Source organism: Magnolia sinica, chromosome 12 (assembly GCF_029962835.1).
Source record: "Magnolia sinica isolate HGM2019 chromosome 12, MsV1, whole genome shotgun sequence".
In the NCBI taxonomy this organism is placed as follows: Eukaryota; Viridiplantae; Streptophyta; class Magnoliopsida; order Magnoliales; family Magnoliaceae; genus Magnolia; species Magnolia sinica.
Genome location: NC_080584.1, coordinates 54,793,609 through 54,820,882, shown reverse-complemented (window position 1 = coordinate 54,820,882; position 27,274 = coordinate 54,793,609).

The following is a 27,274-nucleotide window of genomic DNA, read 5'->3' as shown; positions in this document are numbered from 1 at the left end:
ACGTCATAGGTTATTGGTTTAGGTAAAGGTTTAGGTTTTGTTTTAGGTTTAGGTTATAAGCTATAAGTATAGGGAATTGATAATAGGTTAAGGTTTTGGTTTAGGAAATTGGGTTCAGGTTCGGGATCGGGTTTAGGTTTGGGTTTTCAAGTTTAGGTTTAGGTTTAGGTTAGGGAGTTGAGATTAGGATAAGGTGTAGGTTTAGGTTTAGGGATTTGAGAATACATTAGGGTTTAGGTTTAGGTTTAGGTTATATGTTATGTAGGCTTAGGTTTAGGTTTATCTTGTAAGCTATTGGTTTAGGGAATTGAGAATAGGTTAAGGTTTAGGTTTTGGAAATTGAGTTTCGGGTTCGAGATCGTGTTTAGGTTTGGGTTTTCAAGTTTAGGTTTAGGTTAGGGAGTTGAGATTAGGATTACGTGTAAGTTTAGGTTTAGGGATTTGAGAATACATTTAGGTTTTAGGTTTAGGTTTAGGTTATAGGTTATTGGTTTAGGTTTAGATTTAGGTTAAGGTTTAGGTTTGGATTATAAGCTATAGGTTTAGGGAATTGAGAATAGGTTAAGGTTTAGGTTTAGGAAATCGGGTTCGGGTTCGGGATCGAATATAGGTTTGGGTTTTCAAGTTTAGGTTTAGTTTTAGGTTAGGGAGTTGAGATCAGGATTAGGTGTAGTTTTAGGTTTAGGGGTTTGAGAATACATTAGGTTTTAGGTTTAGGTTTAGGTTATATGTTATATAGGCTTAGGTTTAGGTTATAAGATATAGGCTTAGGTTTAGGTTATATGTTATTAGTTTAGGTTTAGATTTAGGTTAAGGTTTAGCTTTGGATTATAGGCTATAGGCTTAGGGAATTGAGAATAAGTTAAGGTTTAGGTTTGGGAATTCGGGTTCAGGTTCGGGAACGGGTTTAGGTTTGGGGTTTCAAGTTTAGGTTTAGGTTTAGGATTGGGAGTTAAGATTAGGATTAGGTGTATGTTTAGGTTTAGGGATTCGAGAATACATTTAGGTTTTATGTTTAGGTTTAGTTTATAGGTTATTGGTTTAGGTTAAGGTTTAGGTTTAGGTTTAGGTTATAAGCTATAGGTTTAGGGAATTGAGAATAGGTTAAGGTTTTGGTTTAGGAAATTGGGTTCGGGTTCGGGATCAGGTTTAGGTTTGGGTTTTCAAGTTTAGGTTTAGGTTTAGGTTAGGGAGTTGAGATTAGGATAAGGTGTAGGTTTAGGTTTAGGGATTTGAGAATACATTAGGGTTTAGGTTTAGGTTTAGGTTATATGTTATATAGACTTAGGTTTAGCTTTAGCTTATAAGCTATTGGTTTAGGGAATTGAGAATAGGTTAAGGTTTAGGTTTAGGAAATCGGGTTCGAGTTCGAGATCGGGTTTAGGTTTAGGTTTTCTAGTTTAGGTTTAGGTTAGGGAGTTAAGATTAGGATTAGTTGTAGGTTTAAGTTAACGGATTTGAGAATACATTTAGGTTTTAGTTTTAGGTTTAGGTTATATGTTATTGGTTTAGGTTTAGATTTAGGTTAAGGTTTAGCTTTGGATTATAGGCTATTGGTTTAGGGGATTGAGAATAGGTTAAGGTTTAGGTTTGGGAATTCGTGTTCGGGTTCGGGAACGGGTTTAGGTTTGGGTTTACAAGTTTAGGTTTAGGTTTAGGATTGGGAGTTAAGATTAGGATTAGGTGTAGGTTTAGGTTTAGGGAATTGAGAATAGGTTAAGGTTTTGTTTTAGGAAATCGGGTTCGGGTTCGGGATCGGGTTTAGGTTTTAGTTTTCAAGTTTAGGTTTAGGTTTAGGTTAGGGAGTTGAGATTAGGATTAGGTGTAGGTTTAGGTTTAGGGATTTGAGAATACATTAGGGTTTAGGTTTAGGTTTAGGTTATATGTTATATAGGTTTAGGTTATAAGCTATAGGTTTAGGGAATTGAGAATAGGTTAAGGTTTAGGTTTAGGAAATTGGGTTCGGGTTCGAGATCGGGTTTATGTTTGGGTTTTCAAGTTTAGGTTTAGGTTTGGGAGTTGAGATTAGGATTAAGTGTAGATTTAGGTTTAGGGATTTGAGAATACATTTAAGTTTTAGGTTTAGGTTTAGGTTATAGGTTATTGGTTTAGGTTTAGATTTAGGTTAAGGTTTAGGTTTGGATTATAAGCTATAGGTTTAGAGAATTGAGAATAGGTTAAGGTTTAGTTTTAGGAAATCGGGTTCGAGTTCGGGATCGGGTTTAGGTTTGGGTTTTCAAGTTTAGGTTTAGGTTTAGGTTAGGGAGTTGAGATTAGGATTAGGTGTGGGTTTAAGTTCAGGCATTTGAGAATACATTTAGGTTTTAGGTTTAGGTTTAGGTTATATGTTATTGGTTTAGGTTTAGATTTAGGTTAAGGTTTAGCTTTGGATTATAGGCTATAGGTTTAGGGAATTGAGAATTGGTTAAGGTTTAGGTTTGGGAATTCGGGTTCGGGTTCGGGAACTGGTTTTGGCTTGGGTTTTCAAGTTTAGGTTTAAGTTTAGGTTAGGGAGTTGAGATTAGGATTAGGTGTAGGTTTAGGTTTAGGGATTCGATAATACATTTAGGTTTTAGGTTTAGGTTTAGGTTATAGGTTTTTGGTTTAGGTAAAGGTTTAGGTTTAGGTTTAGGTTTAGGTTGTAAGCTATAGGTATAGGGAATTGATAATAGGTTAAGGTTTTGGTTTAGGAAATCGGGTTCGGGTTCGGGATCGGGTTTAGGTTTGGGTTTTCAAGTTTAGGTTTACGTTTAGGTTAGGGAGTTGAGATTAGGATTAGGTGTTGGTTTAGGTTTAGGGATTTGAGAATACATTATGGTTTAGGTTTAGGTTTAGCTTATATGTTATATAGGCTTAGGTTTAGGTTTAGCTTATAAGCTATTAGTTTGGGGAATTGATAATAGGTTAAGGTTTAGGTTTAGGAAATTGAGTTTCGGGTTCGAGATCGTGTTTAGGTTTGGGTTTTCTAGTTTAGGTTTAGGTTAGGGAGTTGACATTAGGATTACGTGTAGGTTTAGGTTTAGGGATTTGAGAATACATTTAGGTTTTAGGTTTTGGTTTAGGTTATAGGTTATTGGTTTAGGTTGAGTTTAGGTTTGGATTATATGCTATAGGTTTAGGGAATTGAGAATGGGTTAAGGTTTAGGTTTAGGAAATCGGGTTCGGGTTCGGGATCGAATATAGGTTTAGGTTTTCAAGTTTAGGTTTAGTTTTAGGTTAGGGAGTTGAGATTAGGATTAGGTGAAGTTTTAGGTTTAGGGATTTGAGAATACATTAGGGTTTAGGTTTAGGTTTAGGTTATATGTTATGTAGGCTTAGGTTTAGGTTTATCTTGTATGCTATTGGTTTAGGGAATTGAGAATAGGTTAAGGTTTAGGTTTTGGAAATTGAGTTTCGGGTTCGATCATGTTTAGGTTTGGGTTTTCAAGTTTAGGTTTAGGTTAGGGAGTTGAGATTAAGATTACGTGTAAGTTTAGGTTTAGGGATTTGAGAATACATTTAGGTTTTAGGTTTAGGTTTAGGTTATAGGTTATTGGTTTAGGTTTAGATTTAGGTTAAGGTTTAGGTTTGGATTATATGCTATAGGTTTAGGGAATTGAGAATAGGTTAAGGTTTAGGTTTAGGAAATCGGGTTCGGGTTCGAGATCGAATATAGGTTTGGGTTCCAAAGTTTAGGTTTAGTTTTAGGTTAGGGAGTTGAGATCAGGATTAGGTGTAGTTTTAGGTTTAGGGGTTTGAGAATACATTAGGTTTTAGGTTTAGGTTTAGGTTATATGTTATATAGGTTTAGGTTTAGGTTTAGGTTTAGGTTATAAGATATAGGTTTAGGGAATTGAGAATTGGTTAAGGTTTAGGTTTAGGAAATTGGGTTCGAGTTCGAGATCGGGTTTAGGTTTGGGTTTTCTAGTTTAGGTTTAGGTTAGGGAGTTGAGATTAGGATTAAGTGTAGGTTTAAGTTAAGGGATTTGAGAATACATTTAGGTTTTAGGTTTAGGTTTAGGTTATATGTTATTGGTTTAGGTTTAGATTTAGGTTAAGGTTTAGCTTTGGATTATAGGCTATAGGCTTAGGGAATTGAGAATAGGTTAAGGTTTAGGTTTGGGAATTCGGGTTTAGGTTCGGGAACGGGTTTAGGTTTGGGTTTCCAAGTTAGGTTTAGGTTTAGGATTGGGAGTTAAGATTAGGATTAGGTGTAGGTTTAGGTTTAGGAATTCGAGAATACATTTAGGTTTTATGTTTAGGTTTAGTTTATAGGTTATTGGTTTAGGTTAAGGTTTAGGTTTAGGTTTAGGTTATAAGCTATAGGTTTAGGGAATTGAGAATAGGTTAAGGTTTTGGTTTAGGAAATTGGGTTCGGGTTCGGGATCAGGTTTAGGTTTGGGTTTTCAAGTTTAGGTTTAGGTTTAGGTTAGGGAGTTGAGATTAGGATAAGGTGTAGGTTTAGGTTTAGGGATTTGAGAATACATTAGGGTTTAGGTTTAGGTTTAGGTTATATGTTATATAGGCTTAGGTTTAGGTTTAGCTTATAAGCTATTGGTTTAGGGAATTGAGAATAGGTTAAGGTTTAGGTTTAGGAAATCGGGTCTGAGTTCGAGATCGGGTTTAGGTTTGGGTTTTCTAGTTTAGGTTTAGGTTAGGGAGTTGAGATTAGGATTAGTTGTAGGTTTAAGTTAAGGGATTTGAGGATACATTTAGGTTTTAGGTTTAGGTTTAGGTTATATGTTATTGGTTTAGGTTTAGATTTAGGTTAAGGTTTAGCTTTGGATTATAGGCTATAGGTTTAGGGGATTAAGAATAGGTTAAGGTTTAGGTTTGGGAATTCGGGTTCGGGTTCGGGAACGGGTTTAGGTTTGGGTTTACAAGTTTAGGTTTAGGTTTAAGATTGGGAGTTAAGATTAGGATTAGGTGTAGGTTTAGGTTTAGGGAATTGAGAATAGGTTAAGGTTTTGTTTTAGGAAATCGGGTTCGGGTTCGGGATCGGGTTTAGGTTTTAGTTTTCAAGTTTAGGTTTAGGTTTAGGTTAGGGAGTTGAGATTAGGATTAGGTGTAGGTTTAGGTTTAGGGATTTGAGAATACATTAGGGTTTAGGTTTAGGTTTAGGTTATATGTTATATAGGTTTAGGTTATAAGCTATAGGTTTAGGGAATTGAGAATAGGTTAAGGTTTAGGTTTAGGAAATTGGGTTCGGGTTCGAGATCGGGTTTATGTTTGGGTTTTCAAGTTTAGGTTTAGGTTTAGGAGTTGAGATTAGGATTAAGTGTAGGTTAAGGTTTAGGGATTTGAGAATACATTTAAGTTTTAGGTTTAGGTTTAGGTTATAGGTTATTGGTTTAGGTTTAGATTTAGGTTAAGGTTTAGGTTTGCATTATAAGCTATAGGTTTAGGGAATTGAGAATAGGTTAAGGTTTAAGTTTAGGAAATCGGGTTCGAGTTCGGGATCGGGTTTAGGTTTGGGTTTTCAAGTTTAGGTTTAGGTTTAGGTTAGGGAGTTGAGATTAGGATTAGGTGTGGGTTTAAGTTCAGGGATTTGAGAATACATTTAGGTTTTAGGTTTAGGTTTAGGTTATATGTTATTGGTTTAGGTTTAGATTTAGGTTAAGGTTGAGCTTTGGATTATAGGCTATAGGTTTAGGGAATTGAGAATTGGTTAAGGTTTAGGTTTGGGAATTCGGGTTCGGGTTCGGGAACGGGTTTTGGCATGGGTTTTCAAGTTTAGGTTTAGGTTTAGGTTAGGGAGTTGAGATTAGGATTAGGTGTAGGTTTAGGTTTAGGGATTCGATAATACATTTAGGTTTTAGGTTTAGGTTTAGGTTATAGGTTTTTGGTTTAGGTAAAGGTTTAGTTTTAGGTTTAGGTTTAGGTTGTAAGCTATAGGTATAGGGAATTGATAATAGGTTAAGGTTTTGGTTTAGGAAATCGGGTTCGGGTTCGGGATCGGGTTTAGGTTTGGGTTTTCAAGTTTAGGTTTACGTTTAGGTTAGGGAGTTGAGATTAGGATTAGGTGTAGGTTTAGGTTTAGGGATTTGAGAATACATTAGGGTTTAGGTTTAGGTTTAGCTTATATGTTATATAGGCTTAGGTTTAGGTTTAGCTTATAAGCTATTAGTTTGGGGAATTGGTAATAGGTTAAGGTTTAGGTTTAGGAAATTGAGTTTCGGGTTTGAGATCGTGTTTAGGTTTGGGTTTTCAAGTTTAGGTTTAGGTTAGGGAGTTGACATTAGGATTACGTGTAGGTTTAGGTTTAGGGATTTGAGAATACATTTAGGTTTTAGGTTTTGGTTTAGGTTATAGGTTATTGGTTTAGGTTTAGTTTAGGTTTGGATTATATGCTATAGGTTTAGGGAATTGAGAATGGGTTAAGGTTTAGGTTTAGGAAATCGGGTTCGGGTTCGGGATCGAATATAGGTTTAGGTTTTCAAGTTTAGGTTTAGTTTTAGGTTAGGGAGTTGAGATTAGGATTAGGTGTAGTTTTAGGTTTAGGGATTTGAGAATACATTAGGTTTTAGGTTTAGGTTTAGGTTATATGTTATATAGGTTTAGGTTTAAGTTATAGGATGTGGGTTTATGGAATTGAGAATTGGTTAAGGTTTGGGTTTAGGAAATCGCGTTCGAGTTCGAGATCAGGTTTAGGTTTGGGTTTTCTAGTTTAGGTTTATGTTAGGGAGTTGAGATTAGGATTAGGTGTAGGTTTAAGTTAAGGGATTTGAGAATACATTTAGGTTTTAGGTTTCGGTTTAGGTTATATGTTATTGGTTTAAGTTTAGATTTAAGTTAAGGTTTAGCTTTGGATTATAGGCTATAGGTTTAGGGAATTGAGAATATGTTAAGGTTTAGGTTTGGGAATTCGGGTTCGGGTTCGGAAACGGGTTTAGGTTTGGGTTTTCAAGTTTAGGTTTAGGTTTAGGATTGGGAGTTAAGATTAGGATTAGGTGTAGGTTTAGGTTTAGGGATTCGAGAATGCATTTAGGTTTTATTTTTAGGTTTAGGTTATAGTTTATTGGTTTAGGTTAAGGTTTAGGTTTAGGTTTAGGTTTAGGTTATAAGCTATAGGTTTAGGGAATTGAGAATAGATTAAGGTTTTGGTTTAGGAAATCGGCTTCGGGTTCGGGATCGGGTTTAGGTTTTGGTTTTCAAGTTTAGGTTTAGGTTTAGGTTAGGGAGTTGAGATTAGGATTAGGTGTAGGTTTAGGTTTAGGGATTTGAGAATACATTAGGGTTTAGGTTTAGGTTTACGTTATATGTTATATAGGTTTATGTTTAGGTTTAGGTTATAAGCTATAGGTTTAGGGAATTGAGAATAGGTTAAGGTTTAGGTTTAGGAAATTGGATTCGGGTTCGAGATCGGGTTTAGGTTTGGGTTTTCAAGTTTAGGTTTAGGTTTGGGAGTTGCGATTAGGATTAAGTGTAGGTTTAGGTTTAGGGATTTGAGAATACATTTAGGTTTTAGGTTTAGGTTTAGGTTATAGGTTATTGGTTTAGGTTTAGATTTAGGTTAAGGTTTAGGTTTGGATTATATGCTATTGGTTTAGGGAATTGAGAATAGGTTAAGGTTTAGGTTTAGGAAATCGGGTTCGGGTTCGGGATCGGGTTTAGGTTTGGGTTTTCAAGTTTAGGATTAGGTTTAGGTTAGGGAGTTGAGATTGGGATTTGGTGTAGGTTTAGGTTTTGGGATTTGCGAATACATTAAAGTTTAGGTTTAGGAAATCGGGTTCGGGTTTGGGATCTGGTTTTGGTTTGAGTTTTCAAGTTTAGGTTTAGGTTTAGGTTTGGGAGTTGAGATTAGGATTACCTGTAGGTTTTGGTTTAGTGATTTGAGAATACATATAGGTTTTAGGTTTATGTTTAGGTTATAGGTTATAGGTTTAAGTTTAGGTTTAGGTTAAGGTATAGGTTTAGATTTCGGTTTAGGTTATAAGCAATTGGTTTAGGGAATTGAGAATAGGATAAGGTTTAGTTTGGGAAATCGGGTTCGGGTTCACGATCGGGTTTAGGTTTTGGTTTTCAAGTTTAGGTTTATGTTTAGGTTTAGGTTAGGGAGTTGAGATTAGAATTAGGTGTAGGTTTAGGTTGAGGGATTCGAGATTTCATTTAGGTTTTAGGTTTAGGTTTAGGTTATAGGATATTGGTTTAGGTAAAGGTTTAGGTTTAGGTTTAGGTTTAGGTTATAAGCTATAGGTTTCGGGAATTGAGAATAGGTTAAGGTTTAGGTTTAGGAAATCGGGTTCGGGTTCGGGATCGAATTAGGTTTAGGTTTTCAAGTTTAGGTTTAGGTTTAGGTTAGGTAGTTGAGATTAGGATTAGGTGTAGTTTTAGGTTTAGGGATTAGAGAATACATTAGGTTTTAGGTTTAGGTTTAGGTTATATGTTATATAGGTTTAAGTTTAGGTTTAGGTTTAGGTTTAGGTTATAAGCTATAGGTTTAAGGAATTGAGAATTGGTTAAGGTTTAGGTTTAGAAAATCAGGTTCGGGTTCAAGATCGGGTTTAGGTTTGGGTTTTCAAGTTTAGGTTTAGGTTAGGTAGTTGAGATTAGGATTAGGTGTAGGTTTAAGTTCCGGGATTTGAGAATACATTTAGGTTTTAGGATTAGGTTTAGGTTATATGTTATTGGTTTTGGTTTAGATTTAGGTTAAGGTTTAACTTTGGATTATAGGCTATAGGTTTAGGGATTTGAGAATAGGTTAAGGTTTAGGTTTGGGAATTTAGGTTCGGGTTCGGGAATGGGTTTAGGTTTGGGTTTTCAAGTTTAGGTTTAGGTTTAGGTTAGGGAGTTGAGATTAGGATTAGGTGTATGTTTAGGTTTAGGGATTCGAGAATACATTTAGATTTTAGGTTTAGGTTTAGGTTATAGGTTATTGGTTTAGGTTAAGGTTTAGGTTTAGGTTATAAGCTATAGGTTTAGGGAATTGAGAATAGGTTAATGTTTTGGTTTAGGAAATCGGGTTTGGGTTCGGGATCGGGTTTAGGTTTGGGTTTTCAAGTTTAGGTTTTGGTTTAGGTTAGGGAGTTGAGATTAAGATTAGGTGTAGGTTTAGGTTTAGGGATTTGAGAATACATTAGGGTTTAGGTTTAGGTTTAGGTTATATGTTATATAGGTTTAGTTTTAGGTTTAGGTTATAAGATATAGGTTTAGGGAATTGAGAGTAGGTTAAGATTTAGGTTTAGGAAATTGGGTTCGGGTTCGAGATCGGGTTTAGTTTTGGATTTTCAAGTTTAGGTTTAGGTTAGGGAGTTTAGATTAGGATTAACTGTAGGTTTAGGTTTAAGGATTTGAGAATACATTTAGGTTTTAGGTTTAGGTTTAGGTTATAGGTTATTGGTTTAGTTTTTGATTTAGGTTAAGGTTTAGGTTTGGATTATAAACTATATGTTTAAGGAATTGAGAATAGGTTAAGGTTTAGGTTTAGGAAATTGGGTTCGGGTTTGGGATCGGGTTTAGGTTTGGGTTTCCAAGTTTAGGTTTAGGTTTAGGTTTGGGAGTTAAGATTGGGATTAGGTGTAGGTTTAGGTTTAGGGATTTGAGAATACATTAAAGTTTAGGTTTAGGAAATGGGGTTCAGGTTCGGGATCGGGTTTAGGTTTGAGTTTTCAAGTTTGGGTTTAGATTTAGGTTAGTGAGTTGAGATTAGGATTAGGTGTAGGTTTAGGTTTAGTGATTTGAGAATACATTTAGGTTTTAGGTTTATGTTTAGGTTGTAGGTTATAGGTTTAAGTTAAGGTTTAGGTTAAGGTATAGGTTTAGATTTCAATTTAGGTTATAAGCAATTGGTTTAGGGAATTGAGAATTGGTTAAGGTTTACTTTGGGAAATCGGGTTCGGGTTCGCGATCGGGTTTAGGTTTTGGTTTTCAAGTTTAGGTTTATGTTTAGGTTTAGGTTAGGGAGTTGAGATTTGGATTAGGTGTAGGTTTAGGGTTAGGGATTTTTATATACATTTAGGTTTTAGGTTTAGGTTTAGGTTATAGGTTACAGGTTTAGGTTTGGTTTAGGATTAGGTTAAGGTTTAGGTTTAGGCTTTGGTTTATGTTATAAGCCATAGGTTTAGGGAGTTGAGAATAGGTTAATGTTTAGGTTTAGGAAATTGGGTTCGGGTTCGGGTTTAGGTTTTGCTTTTCAAGTTTAGGTTTAGGTTTAGGTTAGGGAGTTGAGATTAGGATTAGGTATAGGTTTAGGTTTAGGGATTTGAGAATACATTTTGGTTTTTGGTTTAGGTTTTGGTTATAGGTTATAGGTTTAGGTTTAGGTTTAGGTTGAGGTATAGGTTTAGGTTTCGGTTCAGGTTATAAGCAATAGGTTTAGAGAATTGAGAATAGGTTAAGGTTTAGGTTTAGCAAATCGGGTTCGGGTTCGGGATTGAGTTTAGGTTTGAGTTTTCAAGTTTAGGTTTAGGTTTAGGTTAGGTAGTTGAGATTAGGATTAGGTGTAGGTTTAGGTTTAGGGATTTGAGAATGCATTAAGGTTTAGGTTTAGGAAATCAGTTTCTGGTTCGGGAACGGGTTTAGGTTTGAGTTTTCAAGTTTAGGTTTAGGTTTAGGTTAGGGAGTTGAGGTTAAGATTAAGTGTAGGTTTAGGTTTAGGGATTTGAGAAAACATTTAGGTTTTAGGTTTATGTTTAGGTTATAGGTTATAGGTTTAGGTTAAGGTATGGGTTTAGGTTTCGGTTTAGGTTATAGGCAATAGGTTTAGGGAATTGAGAATAGGGTAAGGTTTAGGTTTAGGCAATCGGGTTCTAGTTCGTGATTGGGTTTAGGTTTTGGTTTTTAAGTTTAGGTTTAGGTTTAGGTTATTGAGTTGAGATTAAGATTAGGTGTAGGTTTAGGTTTAGAGATTTGAGAATACATTTAGGTTATAGGTTTAGGTTAAGGTTATAGGTTTCAGGTTTAGGTTTAGGTTTAGGTTTAGGTTAAGGTTTAGGTTTAGGTTATAAGCTATAACTTTAGGGAATTAAAAATAGGTTAAGGTTTAGGTTTTGGAAATTGGGTTCGGGTTCAGGATCGGGTTTAAGTTTTGGTTATCAAGTTTAGGTTTAGGTTTAGGTTAGGGAGTTGAGATATGGATAAGGTGTAGGTTTAGGTTTAGGGATTTGAGTATACATTTAGGTTTTAGGTTTAGGTTCAGGTTATAAGTTACAGGTTTAGGTTTAGGTTTAGGTTAAGGTTTAGGTTTAGGTTTAGGTTATAAGATATAGGTTTAGGGAATTGAGAATAGGTTAAGGTTTAGGTTTAGGAAATTGGGTTCGGGTTCGAGATAGGGTTTAGATTTGGGTTTTCAAGTTTAAGTTTAGGTTTAGGTTAAGGAGTTGAGATTAGGATTAGGTGTAGGTTTTGGTTTAAGGATTTGAGAATACATTTAGGTTTTAGGTTTAGGTTTGGGTTGTAGGTAACAGGTTTAGTTTTAGGTTAGGTGAAGGTTATAGGTTATCCGTTTAGGTTTAGGTTTAGGTTTAGGTTATAAGATATAGGTTTATGGAATTGAGAATAGGTTAATGTTCACGTTTAGGAAATCGTGTTCTGGTTCGGGATCGGGTTTATATTTGGGTTTTCAAGTTTAAGTTTAGGTTTAAGTTAGGGAGTTGAGATTAAGATTAGGTGTAGGTTCAGGTTTAAGGATTTGAGAATACTTTTAGGTTTTAAGTTTTGGTTTAGGTTATAGGTTATAGGTTTAGGTTTAGGTTTAGGTTAAGGTTATAGGTTATAGGTTTAGGTTTAGGTTTAGGTTATAAGATATAGGTTTAGGGAATTGAGAATAGGTTAATGTATAGGTTTAGGAAATCGGGTTCAGGTTCGGGATCGGGTTTAGGTTTGGGTTTTTAGGTTTTGGTTTAGGTTTAGGTTAGAGAGTTGCGATTAGGATTAGGTGTAGGTTTAGGTTTAAGGATTTGAGAATACATTTAGGTTTTAGGTTATGGTTTAGGTTATAGGCTATTGGTTTAGGTTTCAGTTTAGGTTATAAGATATAGGTTTAGGGAGTTGAGTATAGGTTAAGGTTTAAGTTTAGAAAATCGGATTTAGGTTTCGGGATCGGGTTTAGGTTTTGGTTTTCAAGTTTAGGTTTAGGTTTAGGTTAGGGAGTTGAGATTAGGATTAGGTGTAGGTTTAGGTTTAGGGATTTGAGAATAGATTTAGGTTTTAGGTTTAGGTTTAGGTTATAGGTTACAGGTTTAGGTTTAGGTTTAGGTTTAGGTTATAAGATATAGGTTTAGGGAATTGAGAATTGGTTAAGGTTTAGGTTTAGGAAATCGGGTTCGGGTTCGGAATCAGGTTTAAGTTTGGGTTTTAAAGTTTAAGTTTAGGTTTAGGTTAGGGAGTTGAGATTTGGATTAGGTCTAGGTTTAGGTTTAGGGATTTGAGAATACATTAAGGTTTAGGTTTAGGAAATCAGGTTTGGGTTTAGGTTTAGGTTTACAAGTTTAGGTTTAGGTTTAGGTTAGGCAGTTGAGATTAAGATTAGGTGTAGGTTTAGGTTTAGGGATTTGAGAATACATTTAGGTTTTAGGTTTAGGTTTAGGTTTAGGTTATTGGTTATTGGTTTAGGTTTAGGTTTAGGTTAAGGTTTTGGTTTAGGTTATAAGCTATAGGTTAGAATTGAGAATAGGTATAGGTTTAGGTTTAGGAAATCAGGTTCGGGTTCAGGATCGGGTTTAGGTTTGGGTTTTTCAGTTTAGGTTTAGGTTTAGGTTAGGGAGTTGAAATTAGGATTAGGTGTATGTTTTAGTTTAGGGATTCGAGAATACATTTAGGTTTTAAGTTTAGGTTTAGGTTATAGGTTAGGGAGTTGAGATTAGGATTAGGTGTAGGTTTAGGTTTAGGGATTCGAGAATACGTTTAGGTTTAGGTTATAGGTTTAGGTTTAGGTTTAGATGAAGGTACAGGTTTAGGTTTCAGTTTAGCTTATATGTTATAGGCTTAGGGAATTGAGAATAGGTTAAGGTTTAGGTTTAGGAAATCTGGTTCGGGATCGGGTTTAGGTTTGGCTTAGGGAGTTGAGATTAGGATTAGGTGTAGGTTTAGGTTTAGGGGTTTGAGAATACATTTAGGTTTTAGGTTTAGGTTTAGGTTATAGGTTACAGGTTTAGGATTAGGTTTAGGTTTAGGCTTAGGTTTAGGTTATAAGATATAGGTTTAGGGAATTGAGAATCGGTTAAGGTTTAGCTTTAGGAAATCGGGTTCGGGTTCGGGATCGGGTTTTGATTAGGGTTTTCAAGTTTAAGTTTAGGTTTAGGCTAGGGAGTTAAGATTAGGATTAGGTGTACGTTTAGGTTTAGGGCTTTGAGAATACATTAAGGTTTAGGTTTAGGAAATCGGATTTAGGTTCAGGATCGGGCTTAGGTTTCGGTTTTCAAGTTTAAGTTTAGGTTTATGTTAGGAAGTTGAGATTAGGATTAGGTGTAGGTTTAAGTTTAGTGAGTTAAGAATACATTTAGGTTTTAGATTTAGGTTTAGGTTATAGGCTATAGGTTATAGGATAAGGTTTAGGTTTAGATTTAGGTTATAAGATCTAGGTTTAGGGAATTGAGAATAGGTTAATGTTTAGGTTTAGGAAATTGGGTTCGGGTTTGGTATCGGGTTTAGGTTTGGGTTTTCATGTTTAGGTTTAGGTTTAGGTTTGGGAGTTGAGATTAGGATTAGATGTAGGTTTAGGTTTAGGGATTTGAGAATACATTTAGGTTTAGGGTTTAGGTTTAGGTTTAGGTTATAGGTGATAGGTTTAGGTTTAGGTTTAGGTTATAAATTATAGGTTTAGGGAATTGTGAATAGGTTAAGGTTTAGGTTTAGGAAATCGGGTTCGGGTTTGAGATCTGGTTTAGGTTTGGGTTTTCATGTTTCGGTTTAGGTTTGGGTTAAAAAGTTGAGATTAAGATTAGGTATAGGTTTAGGTTTAGGGATTTAAGAATACATTTAGGTTTTAGGTTTAGGTTATAGGTTATAGGTTATAGGTTTAGGTTTTGGTTTAGGTTTAGGTTTAGGTTATAAGCTATTGGTTTAGGGAATTAAGAGTAGGTTAAGGTTTAGGTTTATGAAATTAGGTTTGGGTTCGAGATCGGGTTTAGGTTTGGGTTTTCAAGTTTAGGTTTAGGTTTAGGTTAGGGAGTTTAGATTAGGATTAGGTGTAGGTTTAGGTTTAGGGATTTGAGATTACACTTAGGTTTTAGGTTTAAGTTTAGGTTATAAGTTATAGGTTTAGGTTTAGGTTTAGGTTAAGGTTTAGGTGTAGGTTATAAGCTATAGGTTTAGGGAATTGAGAATAGGTTAAGGTTTAAGTTTAGGAAATCGGGTTTGGGTTCTGGATTGGGTTTAGGTTTGGGTTTTCAGGTTTAGGTTTAGGCTTATGTTAGGGAGTTGAGAGTAGGATTAGGTGTAGGTTTAGGTTTAGGGATTTGAGAATACATTAGGTTTAGGTTTAGGTTATAGGTTATAGGTTTATGTTTAGGTTTAGGTTTAGGTTTAGGTTTAGGTTATAGGTTATAGGTTTAGGTTTAGGTTTAGGTTGAGGTATAGGTTTAGGTTTCGGTTTAGGTTTTAAGGTATAGGTTTAGGGAATTGAGAATAGGTTAAGGTTTAGGTTTAGGAAATCTGGTTTGGGTTCAGGATCAGGTTTATCTTTGGGTTTTCAAGTTTAGGTTTAGGTTTAGGTTAGAGAGCTGAGATTAGGATTAGGTGTAGGTTTAGGTTTAGAGATTTGGGAATACATTATGGTTTAGGTTTAGAAAATTATGTTCGGATTTGAGATCGAGTTTACGTTTGGGTTTTAGGTTATAGGTTTAGGTTATAGGTTATAAGTGTAGGTTTAGGTTTAGGTTTTAGGTTTGGGTTATAGGATTAGTTTAAGGTTATAGGTTATAGGTTAAAGGTTTAGGGACTTGAGAATTGGTTTTGGTTATAGGTTTAGGTTTAGGTTTTGGTTTTGGTTAAGGTTATATGTTAAGGTTAAGGTTATAGGTTTAGGTTTAGGTTAGGTTATATGCTTTTGGTTAAGGTTTAGGTTATAGTTATAGGTTTTGGGATTTGAGAATAGGTTTTGGTTATAAGTATAGGTTTAGGTTAGGATGTTGGTTAAAGTTTAGGGAATTGAGTTTAGGTTATAGGTTTTGGGTTGTAGTTATAGGTTTTGGGATTTGAGGATAGGTTTAGGTTATAGGTTATGGGTTTGGTCCCTGTAAATACAGATATAAACACGGCCTGCTCCAATTGGCTAGGCCCTTCCAATGCTGTCCGTAAGAAATGGACAGCTTCATCATGGTCATAATAGCGGTTCCCATCTTCCAGGGACCCCCGCTCAACATCCGAATAGCTCCGACGCACATCCGAGTCTGGTCCATCAATTTCTAGTAAATACATAAACATGGCCTGTACAAATGGCCAGGCCCCTCCAATGGTCATAAAAGCAGTTCCCACCTTCTAAGGACCCCCGCTCAACATCGGGATAGCTTCGACACACATCCGGATACATAAATGGGTACGATTTCAAATAATATTATTAGCAATATTTCAAATACATACCTCCTTTAGAAAGTCCTTCAGTTGATCCTTATGAAAGTCCTGATCTGTAAGAACCTTAATGGTAACATCCTACATTCCATGATTGAATAAAGAAGAAGATGCATCACCTTTACTTTCAAGTTAACAAAAATGGGACAGAGAACCATGTAAGAAACATGAAGAAAAATGTGGATTTCTTTGAATATGATAGAGAGATTGGTCTAGGAACTGAACCGCAAATTACTCTCATTAGGTTAGTTATCAGAATAACATTTGTAGAGAAGTTCCCTGCATTAAACGCTTGCCTATTTTCATTTATCATCCTACAAGGCACCCCATGACATTACTAGGAAGTATAGGGCTGTTAAAGAGGTTGATGATTCTTCTACAAAGGCATGGCTTGAAAAGATGCGGACACTGTTTATCAGGAAGGGATCAGGGTTCTCTTCTCGTAGTGTGATTATTGGGGATGCATATAAAGGGATTCATGAAATCGGTTTACCATTAGAAATTACTCAAAAGATTGCATTTGAGGAGAAGGTCACCGCATACAACATGGATCATTTACATAAACTAGTGGATGACAAATTATGTGTAACATATAGAGATGGTTCAACCACTTATGCAATTAGGGAAGGTTCAAAAGGACATACATATTTGAAAGTTGGTTAAATCATAAACATGTATATTATGGATGGAGATATTGTTTTCAATAATAGGCTGCCTAGTACTCATAGACATTCATTACAAGCATTTTCTGTCTATGTGCATGATGACCATACTGTTAAGATCAATCCTTGCACTCCCCTAGGTGCGGATTTTAATGGGGATTGCGTTCATATGCTACTTCATAGATCATAGTCTAAGATAAAAGGTGTCAATTATATATATATATATATATATATATATATATATATACATACATATATATATAAATTATAGTTCAAAAACAGACAATAAAGAGCGCAAATTCTGATTATAAAGGTGATATTTAGAGTTAAGCTTATCGTCATTGTCATGTTGAAACCGTTCCTTGAATATGAGGACGTCCCTTATTGATCTAAAACAATCAAAGAGAATTATAATTAAAAGAAAGAAAGAAAAAAGAAAAGAAAAGAAGGCAAGCAGGTAATTAGACACTCAAATGCTACCAAAAAGAAAAATATAAACTTATCTTGTTAACTCCCCCTGAAGTGACACCTACACCAACCTGCAACAATGGAAACCGGATCAGTCCCAAATGTGTACTTAGCAATCAAGGAAGAAATGGGTTATACTGAAATTGCTATTAAATAGAAAGAAATATATTATAACATAAACAATCAGAAACCAAAAATCACTAAAGTGGAATGGAACTCCCAATACACAAAGATGATCATACATAACATGGGCAAGAACAAATGACACCTAGGGTGTGTTTGGATGTACAACTCAGCAACCTAGACGGAAACTAAAGAAATGACCAAATTGTAATCAATTTTCTGAGCTAGCTTCACATCGCATGCATTGGATTTCCAATTTAGAAAGAACACGTCTCTTGGCCATCATTTTTTATTAGACAAATTGCTGAAGTGCATGTATGAATGGATGTTCCATTTGAAATGGATTGCAAGAATTGAAGATAGAGAGTTGCAATATGAGCATCCAAAGGATAGACCATGTAGAAAATTATTCAACCATGCATGTATGAATGGATGATCTGAATTGCAATAGTTATTCTGGTAAAGTGAAAATTACCAATTTGTAATTATAGTATGGCCGGTATGGGTTTGGGACTTTGGCTCCTAAGTGCAATCGCTATACTTTGAAGATGCACCTAAAATAACTAGAGTTGAAATTTGAGGGTGAGATACTCACTAGTGAATGCTAGGAAATGTAACCAGGATTTGGTTGTTTCATCTTTTTTAAACTGAATATTTTCAATTCAAGTTAGTTACTCATCCAAATACAACCCAAAATGTATTATGTTATTTTTGTAAAAACTAACATGTAGATGAAGGAATTAGCTAATGGAAATAACTGGAAAAGGATGACAATTTCAACTAGGATTTGGCTATTTGTGACTAATCTGAAACTCAGTATGAATCAGGGTGGTAGATTCGTCAGGAGGGCCAAACATTCACATCGAATGTTGGACTATTAGCCATTCTTTTTCAACTGCCCATTTGTTTTGCATGCAGTGGCTCACATATGAGATAACTAGCCTGATTCTTAGGCTAGACAGATTGACAATTGGGCCTACCAGATGAAATTTTGGATCTTGATGAATGGTCTGGATCATACATGCATTCCATGTTGGCACTTATGTGGATGTCTAGGTTTAATGACCAGATTTGTGTCTACAATCCTCATGGAAGATTGCTCTCAATTGAACTTCTCTAGCCTTACTTGAACCTTTCATCAGTCAAAGGTAGTACCAAGACTAATTGATAATTGTCAAAAGAGCATTAATCACACCTTTTTAGCTCACCTAAAGATTGGACCATCTTGATTTTCAAGCCATGACACATGATCGGAGGGGATCTCCCCACAAATGATCAAGATCTTGCACATGTGTACTAAACTGGACCTCAACATGAATGAGCAGCACAATGCAAACATAAAATCAATCTGACACATGGCAAGTTTGGTCAAGTCACACCTTATCCCAAGAGAAATACAATTTTCTTAGTTTTTTGGGTTGTTGAGTTGGGCCCTTGGTTCAATGATATAAACGACAACACTATATGGATGGTGGCCCATGAACCAAAAATCCTCCACATAAGGATAACCTGAGCCTTCAACTGGTGGCCAGCAGATAGATGATTGAGGATGAGATATTACCATCATGTGTGGGTTGGAAACCAATCCAATAAAATGAGCTATAATGGTATTTGCATTCTCTAAAATAGCCTCTTTCCCTATTTGTACATGTGGAAAACAGAAACTTCATAAGAAACTTTGCATAACAAAACATGGAATCTGATATCATCTGGACTCGATAAAAGATGGAATAAGAATCTTCTCAAAAAATCAAAACCAAACATCTCACATTTTCCCTATACATGTTCCTCAGCCTCCCAGCCTCCTCATCTATGGGCTGATCAAGCTTCTGGTCCAAGATCCACATGCTCCCTTTATTACTCTCATCTTTGGGCGGCGTCGACGCCATCAAAATCCCAAAATTAACAGGAATTAACACTAATAACTTGCCACTCAACCACATCCTGAATCGAAGCAAATCTTAACATCAATAGCAGATCACTAAAACCCCATGCCCACAAAGAAATCTATCAATTCTCCACGACGAAAACATACTAAAAATGCTTCCGACTGATGAAAAAAAAATAGAAAAGTTCAGCTTTTCTATTAGTAGCCCACAAAAATACAGCGACTCTCAACCCAACGAGGTTTGGGTGAATGGTCTTCACTGTATGTTTGATCCCTGTAGTTGAGGGTTCGATTCCCCTCCTTGGATTTACCCAATACACGTGGTTGTGGGTGATTGCGTGTATCCGCTAGGATTAGTCTCACTTCAAAAAAGAGGTGGGGACACCCTGGGTCTTCAAAAAAAAATAAAAATACAGTGATTCTCAATTAGCAAACCCATGAAACAAGGAGAAAAACAAGCAATTTTTTTGGCTTTTCAGCTAAACAAACAAGAACTAACCACTTTCTACTTAAGGAAGAAACTCCTCATAAACTCTTAAAATGCTGAGAAAACACTAAATTTTGAAGCTTTCGACGGATACTACCATCGTAATCTAGAAAACTACAGAAATAACAAACCTAACCTCATTTAAAGCAGCAAAAAAGGAGTAAATCTCACTTTACATGAAAAAGACAATACTAGTAATGGCTGTAAAACAGAATTCAGATTTCCCAACTCATCCAACCATCAAAATGTACCTTGAAAAAAGATTGAAAACATTATTAAATGAGGAAAAACAGTAAATTCAAAAACCAACCTCAGGGAAAAAAATACCCAACAAAAAATTCAAAAATAAAAAATTAATGGCATCTACCAACTTCAAAAAATAGTAACTTGAAAGCTTTCAGCTTCAAAGCTAAACTTGAGAAAAAAACTTTAAAAAAAAAAAACAACACCTCAGAAGAATCAGTGACAGAAAAACAAACCAACTTCTCAGTTTCCACCACAAACCCAAAAAAAGAAAACTCTCTCTCTCTCTCTCTCTCTCTCTCTCCATTACAGAAGTAGTAAAATTCAAAGCTCCCAATTCATACAGAAATAATAAACAATAAAAAAAAATCGCAAGAAAGTTGCCCCAGTTGATAACAGCAGTAAATTTAAAGCTCTTAGCTAAAACCACCATCAAAATCTAATGCTAAAAATAGTCCAAAAACAAATACCCACCTCAGAAAAGGAATCTGAAGATAAATCCATGCTAAAACTGATTTTTAAAAGAAAAAAAAACACTTCAAATTAAAATTACCCAAGAACAAAATCCCACCTCAGCAAAAAAAAATAATAATAATAATACCCGCTGAATTTACAAAATAAAAAAGAAAAGAAAGAAAAACCCAAATCTCTCTAAAACAAAAACCCACCTCAGAAAAGGTAATGAAAAGATCACCTAAATAGAAATTTTAAGAAGAAAATAGAAAAAAGCAAAAAATTTGAACCATCATTTAATGCTAAAACCACCCAACGAAAATCAGGAAAATAGAAACTTCGTATGAAACTTCACAAGTGACGTCAGAGCATGGAGATCTGATTTAGTAGATTTATGGGGCACCTGTCATCCATGTTGGGGTCCATCAGAGCAACTTTACTGGTCAATGTAACGCCCTGAAATTCGGGGGTCGAGCATAACTCAGTTCCCGAGTTTCAAAACATCACTTATGCAACATATTGAATGATGGATGTATGTTGTTTGTATGAGTGTATAAAACATGGAATAGATTAAGCCAAACTGCAAACATAATTCAGGGATGAGTGAGAAATGCAAACGGAAGGCTTAAAGAAATATATGTGTACACGTGCAAATCTCTGAAATACATATACATACCAGGTCATACTTACAAGTGTTACTATCAAAATTACAAGTATCAAATGACATCATCTATTCCCAAAAAGAAATCCCAGAATCCCACGCATCAGAACAAGGCTCACTAGAACCCGCCTGAAAACTGCATGAAAGAAAATGCAGCCTCATCATCCTCGAACTCCTGCTCTGCTCCAAAGGTCACATCAACATCTGTAACTAAGACAGAGTCTGGTGGTGTTTAAGCACCACCCTAGAACGAGGGAGTGAGTGATCAACTCAGTGGAACAATATAGCAAAGGTTAACATGTTATCAATTCAATCAAGCCGTAATGATAAAGCAGAACAATCAAACATGTCCTAATTACTCTTGTTAGTGCAAGAATGAATGCAGAATGATGCATGCCCTCGCTTGCACACCCTCAGCGTCTTCATCTTACGTTACGTATGACATCACCTCAAGTGCTCCACCTCTTCCAAGCACATGCAATACGGTGCATGAACATGATTACCAAGTTGTTAATAGTCCTTTTCATACAGCAGGATTGAGAAGCTAAGGTACCTTCCTCATATCAATTTCCACACAGTGATCCATTCTAGGGTCGTCAGTCCTAGGTAATCTCAGACGATCATATGGTTTTAGGTCGTTGCAAAGGGCTCATCACCAATCAATGCACACCTATCATACCTTTGTTACTACAATAAGGCTCGTCACCTCAATGCAGTATCCAGGTATGCTTGAGGTCACTACAAAGGGCTCGTCACTAATCAATGTAGGCCGACAGCATGAATATAGTGTCCCATACCACTATAATCGGCTCACGAGTTTGGTTGCTCACTGGTCACTACGGGGAGGCTCGTCACCCTAGCATAAGCCGACAGCTCGACCACGGTGTCCCACAGCACTATGTCCGGCTCATGAGTCTTAGCGGATCAAGGTACAACGGTTAACGGGATTTGCACTGGTAAGTTTGGTACCCTAGATTCAAACAATAGCAACCATACATGGTGAACATACATCGGACAATTGGGTTACTTGACGAACTCGACTAGCACGAGTGCACGTTGGGTTGAACGACATAAAGTGTGCAAACACTTCGTGTGGCCAAACCACTGTCGACGACTCTAATACGACTCAGGTTCATCAAATCATGTCCTTCGTGATGAAAGCAACCTCAGCCACGAACTCAAGGCTGATTACCGATTTCCTGGACTATTTCCTAGTCCCAACACATATTTCACTACAACAGATATTCATATCAACAAGTTAAAATAGTAATGGAACAACAATTCAAATTATGTAGCATGTGAGCATTTGCAGAATATCAACTTAGCATGGATTTAAACATAAGTAATACTTGAAATTAAACAACAAGGAAAGTGACTTACATATGGGTAATCATACACACCAATAGGAGAGTTGAGAATCACTTCTCAATGCCCGCGATTAGGATAGTATGCTACCATTAAGACCATACAGACATTCTACAAATACTTAGAATACATAGTTCAACATACATGACGCATGTTGAAAATACACACATTTGGACAATTCCTTTTGCCAAGGAGTTGTCACACATACAATTAGCACAAGTACACGACAAATAATCATGGCAAACACATGTTCATATTTTATACGTATACGGTACTTTCTACATATACATAGAATACACAAATCTCAACACATGGCATATATATCAGGAACACGATATAAACATAACATTTAGCATGTGAAATTGCACCCATAACGAGAATAAACCATTAACTGACACTGAAAGCCTTGAAAACCATAACCTATACGATTAAAGTCCGCACCTTAGACCAGAAATAGAACACCGAACTGATTCAGACGATATGTCTTCGTCAACGGTGACAAGATAACCTAAAGTAAGAATAAAAATGAGCTACAACAACACATAGACTATTCTAAGCTCTAAAACATATTAGGGTTAGGTTAACTTACCCAAGAAGGAACTTAGAATCGCCGGAATAACGATTCAAAAGTGAAGGTTTAAGGATGAAGAATAATAGGAAAGGATCTAAGATGATTCACCAACATCTCTCTCACTATCTCTCTCTTTTCCTCTCTCTTTCTTAGCTAGGGTTAGGAAATTCGTATGGAAAAGAGAGTGAGGGTTTTAAGGTCTATATATAGGCCTACTATTGATGAAAATAACTCTAGGGCCAAGGTATACTTAGGTTATAACCAAAACAGGCCTCTCTCGATCCAACGGAACACTTCCGGCGGTCCTTTTTCCACGCACGGTCGGACTTAAGCTCACTGACCATGGATCTAAGTTGGGCTGAGTTTTCGTACCGATCGGATCTACAGATCAGCCGTGGCGGACCACACTCAATTCAACGATCACCGAAACTCGATTAGGTCCACAAGCACTAAGACATGCTTGGGCCACCTTCCCTGATCTGAGGGTGAAATTGGGTCAGAATCTAATGGTCAGATTGCTTAAAATCATCGCGCAAGCGACATGACTCAGATTTCATAAAATCACATTTAATTTCTCACCGTTCTCACACTCTTCACTCCGGACTCAATCAAATCGACCCAGAACATCATTTGGACTTATTTTTTGAGGTGATGGCCAAGTCCAACATGGTGACCATAACTGCCTAAGATCATCGCCATCGGACTTTCGTCGCGCGGTCCAGGTCCGATCCAGACCTTTCAAAAATTCCCAAGAGCAACTGGATTTAGCGATGAATCCCAGATTTTAGAGTAACATAGCACTAATGATTCTACAGGTTTTGAGTCATGCAGATCAAATTTAAAGTGATTGATGCAAATTTCACAAGCAATCGAGTTTAGTGCTAATTACCCACAAATAGCTTCAAAGGAAAAAATAGAGGTAGTACTCGGGTCTTGGCACAAAATTTTTCGGGTCATTACAATCAATGAAAATGAGTTTCCATTCATAGGGATTGAAGGATGGCGCATGCAAACGCAATAAATTTTAGAAACAGAGAGAGAGAGAGAGAGAGTAAGTTTTTGAATCCCCTAATCTAGAAATTAAGTTTTTCAGATGTGAATCCCCAAATTAAAAAATCAGGGATTTTCAATTCAGAATCCTCAAATCCGTTAATTAGGGATTTTCGAATCCCATACAGGATGATTAGGGATTTCGAATCCCAAATCCATCAATTAGGGTTTTCTGATTTGAATCCCCAAATCAGAAATTAGGGATTTCGAATCCCAAATCCAATAATTAGGGTTTTCTAATTTGAATCCCCAAATCAGAAATTAGGGATTTCGAATCCCAAGTCCCATATTGGGGATTCCAGTTATATTACCCCATAATCCAATTGAAATTAGGGATTTTTATTTTTTATTTTTGGATTCGAATTAGTCAAGTAGGGATTTTGAATTCGAACCCCAAATTTAGTTACCAGATTGGGGATTTCAATCTGGAATTATATTGGGGATTCCATTGTCATACCTGGAGTGAACTTCGCTCGATCTCATGACGGATGTAGAACTCCTCGCCATCATCCATGTTTGTCACTTGTGGAAATCCTCCACTCAAGCTCTGGCAGCCATGTCCGAGGCGAGAGAGAGAGAGAGAGAGAGAGAGAGAGAGAGAGAGAGAGAGAGAGGGCAGAGGGAGGGCGCGTGGCGAGTGAGAGAAATAGGGGGAGATTGGGCGCGACTCTATTTTGAGCACGCACCCAATTTTGGGCAGGCCATGGACAGTGCTCTGTGGGCCCTATCATGATGTATGTGTTTCATCCATTCCGTTCATCCATTTTTAAAGATCATTTTAGAGTTTTACACCAAAAATTAGAGGGATATAAATCTCAGGTGGTCCACACCACATGAGAACAATAATGATTGGATATCCACCATTAAAGTCTTCCTAAGGCCCACTGTATTATTTATTTGACATCCAATCTGTTGATTTGGTCATATAGGACCAGATGAAGGGAAAAAGACAAAAATCAGCTTGATCCAAAACTTTTATGGCTACCAAAATGTTTTTAATGGTTGACGCTCATTCAACACTGTTTCCTGTAATATGGTCCACTTGAGATTTGGATATATCTCATTTTTGGTCTCATATTGTAAAATTATCTGTAAAAATATATGGACGGCATGGATGAAACACATACATCATGGTGGGGGCCACAGAGCACCGTCCATGGGCCATTAGCTAGTGTCAGGGGGAGTAGCCAATCTGTTCCCAAGCGTGCTGAGTAAATCCTATGGGGCCCACCATGATTTATTCATTTTATCCACTCCATCCATCAATTTTAACATATAATTTTATTACATAAGCTAAAAAATGAAGCCTATAAAAATCTGAAGTGGACCACATCATAGGAAATAGTATGAACTGAACGTCTACCATTGAAAATTTTTGGGAGGCCACTGAAGTTTTAGATCAAGTTGATATTTTAGTTTTCCCTTCATCCATGTATTTGTGATCTATTGAACAGGTTGGATGACAAATAAAAATCACTGTAGGTCATAGGAAGATTTCAACGGTGGAAATCATTATTCCCACTGTTTCCTATGGTTTGGTCCACTTGAGCTTTGGATATGCTTTAATTTTGGGCTCAACCACTAAAATGATTTGGAAAAATGGATTGACAGTATGGATAGACCAAATACATTCACTGTGCCATTGCTAACTGGATACGGCAGGGTAGGATGCAATGTGCATTGAAACCCTTTCGGGGGTCTCAAAAGTTTCGGATCAATATGAAATTTGTTTTTCCTATTCATCCAAGTATTTGGTCCACACCACATGAAATGGTGTTGATTGAGTATCCAACGTTAAAAACTTCTTGTGATTGAGCCAAAGTATGAGGCAGATTCAAAGTTCGAGTGGAACCCATCACAAAAAACAATGGGGATTGAATGCCTACCATTAAAACCTTATTTTGGGCCGTAAAAGTTTTCAACCAAGCTAATATATATGTTTTCCCTTATTCCATGTCTATATTAACTAATAAATAGGTCGGATCTCAAATAAACATCGCAACAGGCCCTAAAAAGGTTTCAATAGTGGGTGTCACTATCCCACTCTTTCTATGGTGGTTCCACTTGAACTTTGGATCTGCCCTGTCAGTCAGATGCACCATTCCATGGTGGGCCACAAGCTTAAAAATAAAGTCAATCCATAACTTGGGTGGGCCACACCACATACTATAGTTAAGAGGGTTACCCTCCCATTAAAACATTCATAATCATTTATTGGGCCCACCTAGATGTGGTTCATAGATCCAGTCCATTCATTATGTGTGTCCCACTTGGATGAGGAGTCAGACCAAGTTTCATACACATCCAAAACTCATGTGGGCCCCACCAAATGCTTTTATATATTTTAGGGATGTCTTCACATAGTTTTAGATGCTATGGCCCACTAAGTTTCGTATATGATTGATTTTTGGACTTAAAGGGGACACATCAAATGTATGGTGTTAATGTTCTACACACATCATGGTGGGACGCACACAGATTAACCTCATGGAAAGTTCTCATGAGGTGACCTTATAGTACCATTTCACTATTTTAGGTAACTCCTTCATGGGTGTTACTCTAACTGTGTAGGGCCCACCTTGATATATTTTATGTATATCGACACCGTCTATATATTTTTCCATCATATTTTAGGATGTGATTTCCAATCATAAGAACTAAATAATCTTAGGTGGGCCATACCAATCAAAACAATATGATGAATAACCATTAAGAACCTTTTGAAGGCCACAAAAGTTTTGGATCAATTTAATCCTTGTAGTTTACCTTCATCTAAATCTTCTTTACATTATCAACAAGTTGAATTGCAAATAAACATTACTAAAACCTTACGATGGGCTTTTTATAATTTTTAATGGTGAGGTACTATATTATCATTCTTTCCAGTGGTGTGGTCCACTTAAGATTTAAATCTACACAATTTTTTATACCCGGCCCAAAAATGGGTTGGAGAAACGTATGGGCGGTAAGGATATACAACACATCATCAAAATCTCACTTTTGTTATCTAACTTTTCAAAATTTCTTGTCAAAATACAAAATCTAGTTTTCTTTTTTTAAAAATATATTTTTTTACAATTTAATAATTTTTTCACAATTTTGTTTATTTTTTTAAATTTTCTTTTTCAAAATATCATTTTTTTTTATCGAAATCTCACTTTTGTTATCTAACTTTTCAAATTTTCTTGTCAAAATACAAACTGGGAGTTTTTTTTTTAAAAATATATATATATATATATATATATATATATATATATATATATATATATATATATATATATATATATTTTTACAATTTGTCAATTTTTTCACAATTTTGTTTAATTTCTTAAATTTTCTGTTTTAAAATATCATTTTTTTAATCTCACTTTTGTTATATATAACTTTTCAATTTTTCTTGTCAAAATTCAAAATCTAGTTTTCTTTTTTAAAAAATATATATTTTTTCAATTTGTCAAAATTTTTACAATTTTGTTTAATTTTTAAAATTTTCTTTTTTCAAAATATCATTTTTTTATCGAAATCTTTTTTTTTTCAAAATTATCAACAGTTTTTTTTTTTTCAAAATTAAAATTTTTCTTAAACATTGTTAATTATTTTTCTAAGCTTCTTAACTAATTTTATTTTTGAAATTCACGGTTATTTCGAGTAGCTTAATTGAGCATTAGAGACGGTTTAGGGCCGTCTTTAATAGAGACGGTCTTTGACAGGGCTGTAAGACGGTTAAGGACCGTCTCTATTAGAGACGGTCATTGACAGTCTCAGATTACAGGTAAAAGACGACCAATGACCGTCTCTAATGTAGACAGCCAATGAC